The sequence below is a fragment of the Chroicocephalus ridibundus genome, chromosome 3, assembly GCF_963924245.1.
Source record: "Chroicocephalus ridibundus chromosome 3, bChrRid1.1, whole genome shotgun sequence".
Classification (NCBI taxonomy): domain Eukaryota; kingdom Metazoa; phylum Chordata; class Aves; order Charadriiformes; family Laridae; genus Chroicocephalus; species Chroicocephalus ridibundus.
Genome location: NC_086286.1, coordinates 34,965,585 through 34,984,412, shown reverse-complemented (window position 1 = coordinate 34,984,412; position 18,828 = coordinate 34,965,585). Strand labels below are relative to the sequence as shown.

General features: G+C 44.0%; 1 long non-coding RNA gene across 1 annotated transcript; it reads left to right on the top strand.

Annotated features, from left to right (window-relative positions):
- The first annotated feature begins 14,311 nt into the window (after positions 1–14,311).
- Positions 14,312–17,128, top strand: LOC134513812 (uncharacterized). The gene is made up of 3 exons (XR_010070518.1): positions 14,312–14,721; positions 15,633–15,970; positions 16,077–17,128. It is a non-coding gene; the product is annotated as an uncharacterized LOC134513812 (long non-coding RNA).
- The last annotated feature ends 1,700 nt before the right edge of the window (positions 17,129–18,828 follow it).

Here is an 18,828-nt window from a genome sequence, read left to right as displayed (position 1 = left end):
CCTGCAGCAAACATTTAAATCCAAGGGAAGATGAGGCTTTTGTGAGCAATGTGGACAGAGAGATTCAAGCAGCAAAAGGTTCACAGAAATAACTTTCCAACCCATTAGCTGGAGCACAAAACCTTCATGAATGAGTCAAAAGGGAATAAATGTGGGCTTCCTAACATCTCATGGTGGCATCCCTTCACAAGCTCTGTTCTGGCTGACATCTGTCCCTCTTCCATCAGGTGTCCTCCTGTACTACTTCATTAGGCCATACACTGATTTCCAAGCTATGATCCACCACTCATGGCACTTTGATCAACACTTGCATTATCAGACGTAACTTCAATGATATATAAATCAATTATATCTATTTTGTGATCAATTATATCTATTTTGTGTGTTCAGTAAAGGGGCATACCTAAAACAAGAAAGACCATTGGTGTCCTTTCCATTAATAGTACATGTTTGATCAAAGATGACAAAGCCTACATGATAGAGTAAATTTGGTCTCTATTCATTCCCCGTGAGTTGAAGTTCAAAGCAGACCATCAAGACCAATAAAGTTTGCAGAGTTGCTTTGCGTTCTGCAGTCAGTGGCTTCATTTCTGCAGCTTCACTTGCAAACAGGTTTTAACTTATCTCACAAAGCACAGTGATTTCCTAACTGCAGTGTAAATTTCATGTGATGAAATTTCATGGCCCAGAAGGCCAGTCACATCCTGGGCTGCATCAAAAGAACCGTGGCCAGTAGATCCAGAGAAGTGATTCTCCCCCTCTACTCTGCTCTCATGAGGCCCCACCTGGAGTACTGTGTCCAGCTTGGGAGCCCTCAGCACAAGAAGGACACGGACCTGTTGGAGCGGGTCCAGAGGAGGGCCACGAAGATGATCAGAGGGCTGGAGCACCTCTCCTCTGAAGACAGGCTGAGAGAGCCAGGGTTGTTCAGCCTGGAGAAGAGGAGGCTCTGGGAGACCTTATAGCGGCCTTCCAGTACCTAAAGGGGGCCTACAAGAAAGCTGGGGAGGGGCTGTTTGCAAGGGCATGTAGCAATAGGACGAGGGGCAATGGTTTTACACTAGAGCAGGGTAGGTTTAGGTTAGACATTAGGAAGAAGTTCTTTACAATGAGGGTGGTGAGGCACTGGAACAGGTTGCCCAGAGAGGTGGTGGAGGCCCCATCCCTGGAGACATTCAAGGCCAGGCTGGATGAGGCTCTGAGCAACCTGATCTAATTGAAGATGTCCCTGCTTACTGCAGGGGGGTTGGACTACATGACCTTTGAGGGTCCCTTCCAACACAACACATTCTGTGATTCTATGTGGCAGTTTTAGAAAGCTCTATAGAGTAGCTTTCACTTTTAGATATCTTTCAGATCCTCCTTCTCTTCCAAAACAGAGAAAATGGGGCAATTATCTTCCTTCACTAGAAGCACGACAGAGCCTGTCATTAAACTAGGCACGCTCTGGTAGATGAAAACTGTTAACAAAGCAGGTCCTCATTTCCTACCAGGGCTAACTTGATACCTGAAGTGATGGTGGTACGTGGGGAAGGGGACTGCTAAGAACTCCGCAGTGACAGAGGCAGCGGTGGTCATGCAGGAGTCTGGGAACACAGGAGAAACTTGATTTTTTACTGCAGATGTGCAGTTTCCAGATGTGAATGCCATCCATCTCTGAATAAGGTATATATTGCCTGCATTTCTGTTTCAAAATACTTTAAAAGCTTTTTTCCTTCTGTTCAAAATACCTATAAAGCCTCCCTCAGCTCCTCTCTGTCTATGCTGGGCTGGAGCAATATCCTCCTCTCCCCACAGCCCAGAGCTGTGGCTCTGACCGAGATAGGGCTGGAGCTGCCAGACCTACTTCAGAGCTCCAGGATCGGGAGCCAGCAGAGAAGTGTCTGGCAGTGACAGCGCAGCAGTCAGCTGTGTAACACTCCTACCCTCCTAATGCATTTCACACTCAGCAGATTGAATTGCTTCGGTCTTCTCATTTATTTTTCTTCCAGCAAACAAAACAACTTTTTCCCTCCTTTTCCTTGACAAAGAGTTTTGCCATATGCTCCAAATCAATTGCAACCTTTTTGATGCTTTGTTACCGCCCACATCTTGGGCTGCATTCAAAAAAAAAAAAAAAAAAAAGAAAAAAAAAAAGGCAGCTTAAGCATTTCTGTTTCTGCTCCAACCAAACTAAAATTGAAACATTCTGCTCATCAATTCAAGGGTTAATGTCTTATCACTCCTCTCTTACTCTGTATATAAGCAACTTCTTAACTAGAACTGAACCAATTCCTTGCTGTAACTAACATATCTATCTGACACATTTTTGTGTTTCTGCATGGATAGTTATCATGAATAGAAAGGAATTTGCTCATATTCATTCGCTGATCAACATTATTTATTGACTTAAGATATACTTCCCCAATTACCTTAATTTGATTTAAGGCTGCACTTCATGCTGTTCCGTCCCTTCCTATGTGCTGCCGCTAGACCTTGTGTACCCACGCAGTCATCTGGGCCAGGGGGCTGATCTAGGAAGAACTAGGAAGAAACAAAACCTTCTTAAGGTCCAGAGAATGAGCAGAGGTAGGGGTGCCCTCTGCTTTCAGCAACAGTGGGGTCTTAGATGAACTTCAGCTTCTGCCCGATTCTGGCAAATAGCTGTTGGACTATGTTATCCTAGGGGTTAAGGCATCCACGTACCATACTAACTCCTAGTGAGGACGTGTTATAGCAGTAGAATGGTCCTACATTCAGATATAGAGAACTACTTATTAACTAACTGCACAGACAAAAGCATTTAGTTTGGGGAATAATTGGGTCAGCCCTAGGATATCTACTGGCACAGCACATCCTGGTGAAGAATCATGCCTCCTTCCTCCCCCCAGCTGATAAAAGTAAATCTGTTGGGTACTTCAGGATGTGATTTATTTAGAGGAATAAGGAGGAAAAGAATAAGAAGGCAAATAATCAGAGCATGAAAACTTCATCGCTTAGGTTTGACACAAGGTTTCTATCTCCACTACCCCACTTCATTCCTTCCCCCTTGTCCTCCAAGGGTACAGGCCACCAGGGAGGTCACTCTGTGCCCAGGGATGGGAAGAAGTGATGCCAGTGCAGTCCCTCATGCTGTGTGTCCAGCTTTGGTGTAACAGGAGTATTGCCTTTTATTCCCAGGCTGAAATGGGTTTTACAGGTACCTGGATACAACTTTTCAAACTGGTTTCACTGAAATCTTTCAGCTATTTGAGATATTTGGGTGTTTTCAGTCCCTGTGTGCAGTCATTCCAGGAACTGAGAGCTGCATTTTCAAGTTCTATATTAAATTTTTATTTATCTGATATTTGCTGCAAATTGACTTTGTTTCTATTAAACTACTTGAATTTTCTGGTGAGAATTTTCATGGGAAGCAAAAGAGAAGGGATGCAAGCCCAGGAGAAAGAATGAAAGGTAAAATCACGCATCTGCTGGTATAGGTGCAGTTAAAACAGAATTAAATAAAAAAAAAAAAAAACAGGAGAAAAAAAAGAAAAGTAATCCTTTGGGTCATCTAGTTTATTTAATTCAGCTAATTAATTTACACCCATAAGGTATGCCTCCATTAGGAAGACTGTCAGTATAGCTATCTCCGTATAATTATATTCTTGGACAAAATCAATTTAAATGTTGAAATGAAAAGCCAAAGAACATTTTTTGTCCACTACTCCAGGTCTGCTTTTGCATTATGAGCATAAGCAGCCAAAGTAACCTAACTTAGTTCAATTTACATCATGTGATAGAAAAGTGTTTCTGTCACCTTTTAAATCATAGAAGTTTTTTAATAGCCTCAGTACTTGCCTTAGGTAAAATGCATCAAATACTTTCCTTATGTTAGTCCTCGAAGACAGCATAGGAATATTATATGACTGCAAATAGAAGAAAGCAGTTCTTCTGAAAGGAAGGAAAAAGCGAGCCATTCACTGGAAAGTTTGAGAACAGCTGAATATGATAGATAACATTTCAGGAGGAGATGTGAATTCTCCCCATCTCTTCCTTTTGGCTCAACATCCGTCTTAGCCCAGTTGATCCCATGGAACTAAAGCCTACAAAATAGGGTGATTATCTTTCCCTTGCTATCTGGAGTGCTAGGAGTTAAGTTATTGATGTTTGTATAGTATAATTGTATAGTTTGTATAATATAGTTGGCTTCTGGAGACACAGGCCCCATAGACGCATTACCACTTCAAAGAGGTCAGCAGCTCAAAAAAAGGATGAGCTGAAATGACCCGAGGCAGTGAGGTGAATCTGCACCCACCTGAGTGAGCAAAGGCAGACATTATTCGGATTCACTTCAGATTATTACATTTATAAGGCACAAAGCCCTGAGTAGCTGTACTCATTCATGTCATTCAGTATTTGATTCCAATGGCTGTTTCCATAAATCTGCAATTTATGGAAGGTAAAGACTAAATAATCTATATTACATGGCTTGAGGTTTAATAGTCCTGGAGCTCAGTCTCCTAAGGGTTTAGTTCCACAAATGTCTTGCGAATTCACTATGTCCTTAAGGCAATTTACACATTGTAATTACAGAGGCACTGCACAAGCGTAAAGAGGAGCTACGCCAGTGCCTATCATGCTTGCAATTTTCCAGATTCAAATTTAAAAATTTTGGTTGACCCTAGATAGGTTATAAATATGTTGATCAGAGGTGCAATATCTTGTTTTTTACCAGACAAATGCTTATGCCGTTAGAAGCCCTAGATAAAGTTGCCTGACGCTAATATGAACGATATTGCTTCTCAAGCCAAAATTAACTATGCAGCACTTTCAATTGATATCTTTATATTTACGATAAAGTGTGGGGAAAGGTTACTTGTTTTGACTATACAAATACAGTAAAAGCTGCAAAACTTCCTAGCACTAAGAAGCCTTTGCTCACTGAACCTCCTTTTCCCCAAAGCAACGCTTGTTATTCTGGTGAGGTTTTTTTTTCCTTCATTGTAGATAAGGTTTTATCATCCTTCTCTTGAGTGCCAAATGGAGGGGCAATTGCAATTAACCCTTTGCTGGCTGAAGGCAGCTGCAGGGTGTGTCCGTACAACTTCAAATTTTTCATAAGCACCAAAGCTGGAGAAGGAAATGGGTCTTTTTGCCGGCTCTGTAAGCAATAACAAACATGGAAGAGGAATGCTGTTTATTTGGTGCAGCTGGAAAGAATGAAGATGATCTTCTTCCTTTATCCCTTTCAGGAATTCAGGCCACTGTTAGGTAACAAGAAAACTATGCTAATAATTTTCCACCTAAGTAAGCAAGCAGTTCACCACTGATGCTGCATCTGGCTTCTCTGCTGCTGCCAAGTTGCACAGGTAATGGATGAAGCTCCTATGGTGATCCCAGATCCACAGGGAAACTTTTCTGCCTAACTGCACTATAGAGATTAAAGTATTTGAAGAGGCGGAGCAGAGGAACAGTCAATTATCTTTTTTTTTTTTTTAGACAGGGCTAACATAATCTAAGTGTTTAGCTTTAGGACAAGATTGCTAGACTGTATTCCTTCTCTTGCTTAGACTACATTCCTTTTTACACCATTAGATGTAAAACTTGAGTTTCTCCTCTTGAGGATGTGATTCTCAGAAGTAATGTTTTTACGTTCTTTACTCATTTCTCCAGTTGCACTGGACTTGGGGAGTTGGGCCTGGGTGTTGCTCTCAGGGTCAGGACAGTCACCTCTAGGTGACCCTGCTCTGGCAGGGGGGCTGGGCTAGATGATCTCCAGAGGTCCCTTCCAACTCTACGATTCTGTGATTCTGTGACAGCTTGACATTAGAGTCTGCAGTATGAAGTAGCATTCTGCATTGTAGATTTAGCCCTTGCCTGCTAGCGAAGATGAGGGATGTCTCTAGACAGATGGGCGCAATGATCCCAGGGCTGGTCTGCTTGCTCCCCAAGCTGCCTGGATGTAAGAGCCAGTTCTGATACAGAAGTAAAGGTCTTAGTGTGGCTCTTCCATCTGAGCTCACATCCTCTGCCTCTCAGCAAGGCTTATGTGCTCAGGAGCAGGACCACGGTAACAACTGCATGGTATCTGGTTTGGATCTGGCAGCCAGGAGAGACCATGGGGATAGCAGATGTATGGATGTTTGCACTGGACTGAAGCTGTGCTTCAGTTTCATCACTAATACTAAAGGATTCAGTTTCAGAGACACCTGGGAAGACTGACAGAGATATTTTGGTTCTGGGCAGATAGAGAGTGTTTTACTCCAAACCATAATGTGAAGACCATGACCATGGAAAAGTGGTGGCGTGGGGTAATGCACTCAGCAGACCAACCCACGAGCTACTCATGTGGGCGCCACTATCAGAAGACTAAGGCGTGGAAGGGAAAGTCTAATAGTGAGTTATGTGAGTACCAGTGGAATTTAATGGAGAATCATTGTAGGCAGGAAACAGTGCTAATCATGAAAGGTTCTTTGTCACTGCAGAAGATAAAACAGCAATAAAGTTTCAGGAACCTGAGATATTCCTTATAGCTGTGTTGTGAAGGGATAAAAACAGAAGAGAGAAGCTGCAAGGGAAAATGTTGAAGGGCTCTGTCATTCCCTTTAACATGCAAAAAAAAAGCCTGGTTTGTGGCTAACGACCTTGGTTCAGTACTTTTGCAGTTGCAGACAACCCTGTAAGATACCTGTCCTCCAAAAGACTCCACACACCATCTGCTCCACGCCCTACCACAGACCACAAATCTCTCTACCATACCCTACAGCAACATTCAGTAGGGAAGGCTACAACACAAACCGTGCCATAAGGAGACATCAGGGTGTCAAAGGGCGTTACTACTGCCCTGCATTATTGGCCTATAAAAGATATATTAGATGAACAAGATGCAGAAGATTTAGGAGTGTGGCCCTACATTACAGGAGAAGACAAAATTAGATAGATAGATAGACAGACAGACAGACAGACAGATAAAACAGTTCTTGGCAGGTTGAACTGCGGTGAAGTTCCTTTTAGACCCCATGTTTTGTAATTGTTAGACCTCACTCACACACTGGTGGCATATGGATTTTCCAGTGCCAGCGTCACTGGGAGTAACAGTGCATGCCAGCAGCCATCTGGCCAAACTGGGGTCGCCAGTAGACACAGAGACCTCCCCCAGCCAAGTGATAGAAAAGGGGAAAATTCTGAAGTGCGAAAACTGAACTATTATATTTTATCATTCAGGAGATGGCTTACTTCTCTGACATATGGGGAGAATTAATGGCAAACGGTATTTTCCATCGTCTCCCTGCATTTGAAACAGGGCCCATCTTACTCTCCATGTATAGCTGTTTGGAAAAATGGCATTCTGATGTTAGTGCTACTGTTATCAGCTCTGTATCACAGTACAGCCCTTAAAACACAAGTCATATTTTCCCCTCAGGACCTTTGCCTGATAGACGGTCTCACTATGACAGGAATAGCCCACATCTTTTCCTTATCTCTCCTGAGTCAGCATGGCCAGCCAGTAATTCAGCACTGACCCGCCAAACCTCGCCTTTGGCTGGGACTGGGTGTTGGTTCCCTGGCACTATCTGCCCAGGCTGCACGGCCGCGAGGTGGGGGTTTCAGCAATAGAACCCATCTGGGGAGCTCCCGCCCCCATCCCATCCATCTCCAGCTGCTCATTCATACCAGCTCCTCCAATGTGCCAACGCAACCATTCGTGGGGCCATGCTGGGAACCACAGCACTGAAATGAACCTCAGTAAAAATAGCTCTTGGAGGGAAGGGAGAGATGCACCTATTTGCAGCTCACCTCCGTTCAGTGGTCTAGCTCATGGCATGGCCCCACGAACGGTCATGTCAGCATGAGTGAGGGACCAGCCTGCGGAGCTGTGGGGATGGTGCTCCCCAAACCACGGCAGGGCCACCTTCACCTGGTGCTGTTGTCAGAGTGAGAAACTCTCGTTTCTTCCAAATACAAGAGGAAGAGGAGGAAGGAAACTGCTAATGGTCACCTCGTCGGCATGTGCAAATTTTTAAGAGAGGCAAAGACTCTCAAGGAACTCTTACGTACTGTTAATTACTTCTTTTTTGACTGACTATAAATAGCCTAAACTCCCATTACCAGTTTGGGAATAATCTTGCATTTTGTTATGAGAGGAATGGCTTTGCTCATGCTTCTATGTGGAGGGTTTCGTTAAACACGGGCTGAAGCAGAACACAAGAAAAATGGATTAAGCATATCTGGGTTTGAGAGTGGGAAGGGAATAGCAAGCTCTAAACAGGAAGGTGTATCAGTTTAATAAATAGTACGACTCTGCACAGATTTAGTTATAGAGTGTGATTCTGCATAACGACATTCTGACACTGGCTTATGTCTTGTTTTCGCTGGATGTATGCCACAGAAGACAGATATAAACTAAAACTACATGTGCCAACACTGGGAGTTGGAATGATCTAAGACACAACAACATCATAACTTCAAATTAAATACAGCAAAGCCTTTGAAAGATACGTGCTTTAATTCTCATGTATATCATGAAACTGTATCTTCTTGTAGGATCCGGTTAGTTCTTGATATGGCTAGGACATAGCTTGATCTTGTATCAAATACTTTTAAGTAGTGCATTTTAAACAGATACTTGTATCTTAGTGCAGCCGTTGTATAATCTACATCTATTGAAGTTCAGGAACTTAACTAAAATAAATCTGCAATCTGATTTGTGCTATAACCATGTTTGGTGCAGTGTGTGTGAAGTGAACTGCACGCCTGTCAGCTGAAAAATGCCAAAAAATAAACCTACAGTATGGTAGATTTCTGGGTCTGTAATTCACAGGAGAATGGGCAAAGCAAACTAAGACAGAAAGTCACAGCATGCTATTCAGTGGTCAATTAACAAGGAAAATCATTTTCCTTGGCTGGTGGCTGCTGACAACTGTGTGGTCACAGTAGCTGGGTGGTCCTTTTTCAGCTTATATAAATAAACACTGCAAATTCTGATATGGCTGGGCCAGAGTGTCTGTGAGTATAAAATCCCATCCCATTTTCTCACAAGAGAAAATACAGGATGCTTGCTTTGCTGGCAGACCTTTCTCAGGCTGGGCTTCCCTGAGATGGTAGATAGTCATGGATAAAAATCATGTCAGTCTCAGGATGCAAGGTGCTGAACTAATACTTACTCTCTTTGCTGGCTCAAAGATGTTCACGGTTTTTTGAAGGAGTAGCTCAGCAGGTAGGATCTGCTCTCCTGCAACTAATCTGGCCAAAATAGCATCTTGACCTCATGACTCGTCCATATCAAATGTGCACTGCCACGTGATCCCGCGGAGCACAGAAGCTGGTATTGAGGGACAGGGAACTGCAGCCTCCTTGTTCCAGCTCAGCTGGAAGATGGTACAGTGCAGAGTTCCCCCTCCTTTTTAGCCCAGACTCCATTTAAATTGATGAAGGAGCATTTTGCAGCACAACTCAGGGCAGAGTGGGAGCTGAGCAAGCAACCTGTTGCTTGTCGGAAATAAATGCAGCTCACAGACTAGGAAAAGCTTACGGAAAGGAAGAAAAAAAAAGGTCAAGGCAGATTTTAAAAGATTGTCTGCAGCAGGTAGGTACGGGGATAGTCCCCTATCTTAAACATTGTATGATTTCTGTAAATAAAAAACACCTGGAGATGAGGACTGTCAGGGCTGGTAGTTGTAGTCAGGATTCAGATTCCAGTTTGTTGGCTGATCAGAATTACAAAATAGTTTTACACTCAGGAGCGTGGTTCTGCTATTTTGGCAGGCTCTTGGCACAAGAATGAAAGTTATTTCCTTAATATGAAGACAGCATGAGGACAAATGCCTGAGATGGTGGAGGTTTGGCTTCACTGCTTGCTTTGGGGGTATTTGTATCATGTAACATTAAACCCTTCACTGTCTGGGGTCCCTCTATAATCAATGAAGAGAGATAAGGACTCCTGCGCTCCATCAATCTGAAAGAGCTTATCTCTCCCTAGTGACCACAGAGAAAGCCCAAGAAGATGAGCTAACTGGCTTCGGCTGTAGTTTTACATTACAAAGAGTTTCACAGCTATTCTGGTTTAAAGTATCATCTCCTTCCTCTCCTTACAGACCCCTCCCCAGAGATGCCTTCTCTCGTTTACACCCCAGCCCGCAGCACGCTATCCCGCAGTAAACAGCCTTGCGCAACCACTCCAGTGAGAAAATAACAAAAAGGAAATTATTTTTCGGATGGAGTCTTCCGATCCGGTTCATGCAGTGGCCACACAAGCAGCTCTATCAGCACAGCCGGTGCACCCTTGTCAGGGGCAGGATAAAGCAGCGGCGGGAAGAAGCAACAGCACTGGCTTAGGGTGGTCATAATGTGCCAGAGAGCCTTAATCTGCCTCTGCGCTTCTGGAGAACACATTCATATTCCTGGGGCTGGGACATGTCCCAGCTATGTCCAAGGCCCTTAACAGGGTAAAGCTTGAGCATGCACTAGTCCGTCTCCTCTGTCTTTTTCTTCCCGTTGTCCCTGTGTTCATGGGAAAAAATCCCAGAAGCACGGGTAAGACCGGAGCAGGGGTCTGGCAAGATCCTCTGGCACCTGTTGTTGAGTCTACAGATATCTACTGTGAGCCAAGTCAAGTGCCGAAAAATTAAGTTGAGCAATTTCAATGCCTACGCTGGTGTGTCGCTGGGGGTAGGCAATTGCCTGAGAACCTCCTTTTCCCATGTCAAATTGGAACAATAGCACTTTTCCAACTTTCCGACTCGTAGCAAGAGCTGCTATGAAGATAGAGGCCACCAGATCAGTGAGGTTCAGGCAAGCTCAGAAAATCTAGAAGAGGACTGTAGTTCCTTTGATGCCAAATTTGTTGATAAGAGAATTCAGTGTAAGTGGGAGCCAAATTCTTCTGGCTGCCTATTAAAGGCAGCCTCATGACAGAGCTTTCTTGTGATGTGGCTTTACTCTGTTAACTGCTGGTTGTCAGCCTCCATTGTAACACCATTCTGCAGTAAGGCGTCAGTTCCTTAGGGGCAAAAGAAAACGGACGCTTTGTACCACTAGTGAAAGTGCCATTGATTTTGCTGAGAGATGTTTATTGTGATTATAAAAAGGCCCCTTCAGCCTTGCACACTGACACATGAGGCAGTGAAAATCAAAATCACCCTCTTAACTGCAAACAAGCAGCGCGCTGGAAAAGGGAGCAGAGTGGTGTGAGTCAACTAAAACAACTATGCAGTCATATTCTGAGATACTGCCAGAGGCAAAGTTTGCAGGGGCTTTCAGAAAAAGAGGGGGAGTGGTGGACTGAGTTTGATGGTAGGCCCAAACCCTAACAGAACAAAAGCACCAATTTATACCAGAATTTTTAAATCCCTCAATAGAAAGAAGCGCAAACAGCATTCAGAGGGAAGGTTTTAAACAACAACAAAGCCCCTTGCCTACAGTCTGCAATTCAACAGCCAGCAAATATGGGTTCTGTGATGGGAAGAAAACTGTGGCAACAGGTCGTCAAAAAGGATGCTGTGATGTGCGCCTTCTCTGCTGCTTAAAACAGTCACAGGATAAATGGTCAGGTAGCAGCTGCCAATTCTCACCTCACAACGGCTTTATGGAGATGTAGCAAAACACCCGGGGAGAGTAGGGGAAAAGGGCAAGTGAGCTGCAGGTGGGTCTGTGTCACTTGACAAGGAACGTGAGCACCAGACAGGACTACGCTTATGGAGAGGGTATGCACCTGCACCCTGCTACAGCTGAACAACTCCTCTCCACCAGCAGACATAAAAGACGAGCAAACCACTTAAAGTGGCCTCTCTTCAATAGCTGGATTTCTATTTTTTCAGTCTGAAGGGTGAGCTAGCACAGATCGTAGAATCATAGAATGGTTCGGGTTAGAAGGGACCTTAAAGATCCTCTAGTTCCAACCCCCTTGCCATGGGCAGGGACACCTCCCACTAGACCAGGCTGCTCAAAGCCCCATCCAGCCTGGTTCTGAACATTTCCCTGGAAGGGGCATCCACAGCTTCTCTGGGCATTCTCAAATGCATCAAGCACCACTGGTATTGCAACCAAACTGGCAAGGAGGATCTCCTCTGCGAACATTGGTTTAGATTGAGAAGGCAGCATTCACAATTTGTAAGAGTCCTCGATGTAGCAATGCAGAATTGTCCCCCAGCATTGTTTGGCCTTTTTTTTTTTTTTTTTTTGAAATGTATGAGTGGGAAGCAAAAGGCAGATCTAGTTAAACAACCCCCACTGATCGCTTCTTTTTATTTAGTTCTGAAACACACTCAGATCTACCCCGAGTAGAAAGTCACGTGCAGAGAAAGCTGTGCAGAGCTGCTGCAGACATGCGTTGCCTGCCTGGAAGTGACCACCTGAGTGTAGAGGACTGGAAAAGCTATTGCATCCCTGCTAATTTATCTTTTTTTCCAAATGCACTTCTGCTTGTGAAGCCTAGCTGCCACTTTAACCTTAGTTAATCTTAATTAATATATTGTATCTTTTGCCTTAATTTCTTACAATACCATTTTCTCATATAGACTTGTAATGTGGACATTGTATTCAATGTGATTGTTCATCTCCTTTGGCCGGTTGAGTCTACATCTTGCAGCTTCTCACAAATATCTCCACTTATACAGCTGAAGTTCATTGTCATCTCACACGTTGACGACTACCGTTTCCTCTTTTCCTTGCTCCTTTACTCTAGAAGAAATTTTTATTGAGCACTGCTTAATTCTACACACCTGGCTTCATCCCTGTTTAACGCTATAGGGGTTTTGTGGCTTCCTACAGCGTAGTGCCTCATAAGGAATATATCTTAGGGTGGAAGTGCTCAAAGGAGCCATCTCTTACTAGCACTGTAATCCTGAGAGCTGAGTTTTGCTTATTATGTTTGCACCCATCCGAGCCTGTGGACTCTGCCTGATAATAAGGGGCTTGCTGCCAGGGTCAGAGTGCAGGATCAGAGCTCGAGAAGAGACTGTTACAAAGAGCATCCACAGCAGTATCAAGGACTGAAAATAATGATAAGAAAACAGGGGAGAGTTTGGAAGGCGGATGCATTGAGATCTGATGCTTTTGCTTCTTTCAAGATACAAACGCTCACTGTGAGTTCGAGTGCTCACAGGTTGATGCAAGGAACACAGGCAGATAGTGTCCAGCACAGCTCCTTTTCCTCATGGCCTTGTTACAGCACAAGAACGTCCACACAGAGCGCTAGCAGTGTTACTGCAGTTGTGTAAGTACGCTGATAAGCAAATAGCAGTATATTTTTGCATAGACAACTCCTACAGTAATCAAATAACAAATGTTCAATCTGGAAAGAACCCCAGAGTGTGAATGCCATTGAACACAAGAAATTCCTGCACATACTGTCGCTTCAGCTTCTTGAAACATATAATGTTTGGCTTTAATATTGCTTTCTACATCTGTGTCCTCGACTATACGTAGGCTGATGTCTTACCTTTTTTTATTAAACTCTGTACAGTAGTGTAGAAGAGAGAACCAGTCAGTCCTTTGGTTGAGAAAGAAGCGCAAGGCTGGAGAGGCTGCCCACGTGCAATGCACAGCAGGCTGTCAGCTGGAACACTAACAGGGGCGGGACTTGCACTCACACTCATAATTAAGCTGTTACCAAGTTATACACGGTCTGATGAGGGTTTGATATTGATAAATGCCAAGAAGTAACGTGAAGCATTAAAGGTATGTGGGGGCGGAGGAAGAAGAAGAGGACAGACATGGTATTTTCTATAAATCAGAGGCCAAAAAAAGCCAACCAAAAATTCCTTGCAAAGAATGGGAACTTTTAAACTACAGAGTATGTAGTATCAAGGCGACCATCAGAGATGCTGAGGACATTGCAAGTGAACTGATAGCTCTTGTTTGTAGCATAAAGTTAATGACAGAAGGGAGCCTCTGCCCTAAAACTAATGAAACTGTCCTGTTGGCAAACCTACCCATATGCAAGCATCCCCCTTGAACGGCTTTCTTTTCAGGGCTGCAGGTCATCCCCAGATTAGGTGCACGGCAAGGATGTCACTAAAACTTTGATGACCCAATCAGAGCCAAAGCAGAGATCTCGCTGCCGTGTGGGAACTTGCAGATTCAAGGATCTGTGTAATCAAAGCTGTGCTGCAGCCAGGAGGGGAGGGAACTGGGCTCTGCTCTAGCATTGCGCTGCCAGCCAGCTAAGGACAAAGTCCTAAGCAGATGCTCTTGTGTAAGACGTCTGGGTTTTGGCAGCTTTATATGCAAAAAATGTTTGTAGCTTGTTTCTGGGCCAAGAGATAAGATGAACAAGAAAAAGCGGAATTAACCTTTTGCTAGAGAGGTGAATCATTACTAGCCCACGAGGCTGCTAAAGGGGCTTTTCTGGCCTCAAAAGTCTGGGTATTAATATAAGGTGGAGTACACAGCATCGTATCGTCAGGCGTGCTAGCTAAGCAGGATAAATGGAAGCACAAGTTAGGGTGTGTGTAAGGCTCTCAAGGGAGGTGCACGGGAGTGGCTCTTTACATGGCAGAAAAGAATGACAACGTTTTGGGAGCAGATTTTTTCAAGGGAAGGCGTGGAAGCTGAGGCTGCTCAGTGAGGACTGAATTCAGATTTGGCCAACAGGAGGGAATGTGGAGCTGGGAAAAATCAGCCTTGCAAGCAGGACGGTGTTCAGACACCACCAAGGAACTGAGGTGAGCTGGCTGCTGCAAGGACGCTGTGTACGGCACTGCTCCGCAGAAGGTGCAGAAGACAGACCTGGCCTGGGACATCACACAGATCTACCCCACGGTAAGAGGATGTCCTAAGATGTGCTTTGCGGAGTGCTAACTGAGGGACACGGAGCATTCAAAACCCTTGGCAATATGCCTGTTGTGCCTTCAGTTGACCACTTCCTCCAAGTCTGGAAGATGACCCAAAACACAGGCAAAACTCACCGAGACACGCGAAGGAGTTTGGTCCCATTTCACATTCAGAAGAAGATAGTTAGCTTTAATTTCAGACACTCGGGATGTTTCTAGAGAGGTAACTTCTCTCTTTTGCACTAGCACTGGTGCAAATGTCAGCGTGGCTGAGGGAATACCTGTGTGGCAACACTTGTGCTGCCACTGTTAACTGGGCTGGTCATCTCAGCTGGAAAACCTGCGGCTGTAAATATGAGACCAAACAGCATATGAATAACAACCATTAATGGACTATTTTACACTGTGCATGTGTATGCATGTGTTTGTGTGGGTGGTGAATGCATACAAGATGTTCCTACAGATTCCTGTAAAACGGAAATTTGAAAGTGGAATTGAAAGTGGTGAAATTACTGTGTGCTGCATGAAAGTTAATAGAAATGTCGTGCAACCAGATGGTTTCTCCACAAGTTATTGCTGTAGACTGGTATTGGCCTCACTATACTAGTGAGATTATGCTTGCTGGTAAATGTCCATACCAAACTGATGATGCATTAAGGAGGAGTGTTTTTAATCAATAAGTGTTTGTCTATCATGTTGATTTTACTCTCCTCAGCATATTCACTTTCATAGTGGTAAGATCTTAAGATGAATGAGCTCCAGCATCAAAAGAAGATGTCAGAAGAATCTTTAGAGGTTAGGATCTTTTATGTGGATTTGGAGGTTTTAGACACTTGTTAAATTTAGGAGTTAAAAGGGAACAGCTTTGACTGATGATGCAATGCAATGTTGGGATTGCAGGAAAAGAAGATCCCAGCAGAAGGCCAGCACACAGATGTGTCGGATCATGCTGCATTCCACACACTAGAAGTCACGATCTCCTCACTGAGCCATCAGATCTCCTCACTGAGCCATCAGGCAGCGTGACTTCGGCCTTCCTTACATTTGAAAGCACTCAGACATACTAGAAGAAATTCCAGTCATTGCAAATAAATTTAGCCTACTGCTAAAAAGCCAGAAGGTGCCTTGCAAAACACTCTCACTTTTACAGTAAGTGATAGCACCAATGTTCTTTACCTGGAGTCATAATCCTCCAAACAACAGTAAACTAAGAACAGAATAGAGTCTGGAAAGTTTAAGTAAGTATTTTTCTTTGCTTGTTTGTTCTAATGGGGTAAGGGAATTATTTTATGACTTAACAGTTACATATATTTTCCTGACTGTCTTGCTCTCTTTTACCCACAGGTAAGAGAGCCCATGAAAGACTCTCCAGCCCCAAGAGTCACAGAATCACAGACTAATTCAGGCTGGAAGGCATCCCTGAGGCCATCTGACCGGACAACCTGCTTATAGCAGGGCTAACTTCAAAACTAGGTCAGGTTGCTCAAGGCCTCGACCAGCTGAGTTTTGAAAACTTCCCAGGACCAGGACTCCACAGCCTCTCTGGGCACCTGTTCCAGGTGCATAATCACCTTCAGGATGAAATTTTCTTTCCTCATATCCAGTCAGAGTTTGCCTTACTGCAAAATGCGTCCATTGCCTCTTGTACCTTTCCTGGTGCATCTCTGAGAAGCATCTGTCTCTGTCTTCTCTGTAGCCCCCTCTCTAAGCAGTGGAAGATGGCAATTAGCTTTCCCCTTCCCCTTCTCTTTTTGAGGCTAAACAAACCTTATTGTCTCAGTGTCTCCTCCCATGTCACGTGCCCCAGATCATCCTTGTGATCCTCTGCTGAATCCCCTCATGTAAGGTGGACACAATTCTCCAAATGCCGCCTCATGAATACCAAATTGAGGGAATTGTCCTGCTGGCAAGCTTCTTGTTAGAGAAAGATCCTCCTTCTTGCCTTTCTTGGAGGTGGGTGTGACATTTGCCTCTCTTCTTGGCATTGAGGACCTCATGCAATTAGCATAATCTTTCAAATATGATAGGCGTGGCCTTGCAATGACACCAGCCAGCTGCCTCATAACTCTTGGATCCACGCCATCCCATCCCAAGGACTTGTACATGTCCCCGTGCTTATGCTGATGCATTTCTTTACGCAGTCTCTGACTTCATCTTCCCCTACCATTGGCAATATTTGTTTCCTACAAACCCTGCCACAAGGCGTGCAGCTCTGGGAGGCTGAAGGCAGACTTTGACAGCAAAGAGTAACGAAAAGAAGAAAACGAGATCTTCAGTCTTATCTGGGTCTCCTATTACCAGGTCTCCTGCCCTATTAGACATTGTTCCTAGCTGGCAATACTTTATCCAGGGGAGGTTTGGGTGTCCAAATTCTGCAATAAATTTTCACTTATGAAAATCAGGACTGCTCCTGGCATAATTTAAATAAAAAAGTTTTGCGAGAGAAAAGAAAGCAAGAGGCTGTGAACATGAATGTTTGCAGAAAAAGAAAGAGGGTTATGGACCCAAACAGACAGTCTCTTGCTGGGCTGTTACCAGTCAGATTATTCCTCACATAATGGCAAATATTTCCCATTTTTTAAATTCAGTTCATAAAAAAAATCATTACACAGGGGAAAAAACCCACAAACCCAACAACTCTTAATTCATTTCCCAGACTGTAGCTCAACACAAAAAGAAAACACAGATGTTTCATAACACAGCTGTAGAGTGAGCTTTTCCAGGTTTGTGAATTTGGCACCCTCCTGCCTCTTTGGGACCCAAATTAATGGCTCAGGGCAGATGGCCCCACTCTGGTTGCAGCCCTGACTGTGCTGCTGCAAATAGGGATCAGAAGCATAAGCTCCACCAGCACAAGCTCTTAGGATTTGATGGAGACTGAACCTGAGATAATTTGTCCCATGGGTTTCAGTGTTCAGGTTATCCCACAAAATCGTAAGTCATTTGCAAGTACATAAGCGAGAGACACTAACTTCACAGCCCTACGCAGGCTACCCAGATTCAAAATATGACACAGGGGAATTTGTAGGTTTTGTCACCAGTTTAAGCCATTTGTAGAATATGTATGGTAGGGAATGGGTGTAGCTTTTGCTCAATCCTTTGTGCATTACCTGGAGTTGTAATCCGATTGCCTGAGGCATGCAGTGACTGTTGTTGGTACAGCTGTAAATTATGACTTGCTTCAGGGTGTTCCTGAGGCAAACTGCCTTGATCATTGCTGTTAACAGCGATTGTAACATATATTCCTTGTTGGAGGCAGGTATACCTAGTCACAGTGTGGCTGCCCAGCATAGGGTTGCTTCCTACACACATTCAGTGACTAGCCTGAGAATCTCACTGCTTTACAAAGCATTGTTTTCCAAATCTCTGCCATTCCACAACTCCATCATGCAACCTCCTTCATTTCCCTGTTCCTGCAGCCAATTCCTTCTGGTTGCAAAGCTTGCAGTCCCCCTTCCTACTTCTCCCAAACCACAGACAGAATCAATCACCTCACTTAAAATTCATCTGCATTTAAACACATTTTTTCATAGCTAAAAAGACTAGAATTATGTCTAATAATTAAAAAAAAAAAAAAAAAGACTTGTGGAGGGGACAAATTATAATTGTTGGAATTAATTCTCTGCAATCTGATCCTGCAAAGTAATCAGGACTATCAGTTCCCATTGCCCCCAGTGAGAATGAAGGATCATCAGTGTTTCATGGGTTGAGCTCTACTTGATTACAGAACCAAAGTACTAACAGCATTACTTGTTGGACTACCAAAAAAAGATTTCCTCTGTGAAGAGTTAAGATGGATAGAGAAATTCTAGGTACCGGGCAGATCCCCTGTTCCGTAGTCACTGCAGTTTATGCGAGGAAGCACCACAATGCACTAAGCTTTCTCCCTTTGGGACCGCGGAATGGGTCAGTCTTATCTTTTTGATGTGCTTTATCCAGATTTGTTTGGCACACCAGCAAGCAGACACTTACTGATTTCTGAGCCCACAGTTTTGTCATAATAGGGTCAGATTTTTCACAAGGGATTACTTAGCCTCAGGGGACAGAAGGGGACAGGAAAACAACATGACATTTTAAAGAATTAGATATTGCTTTT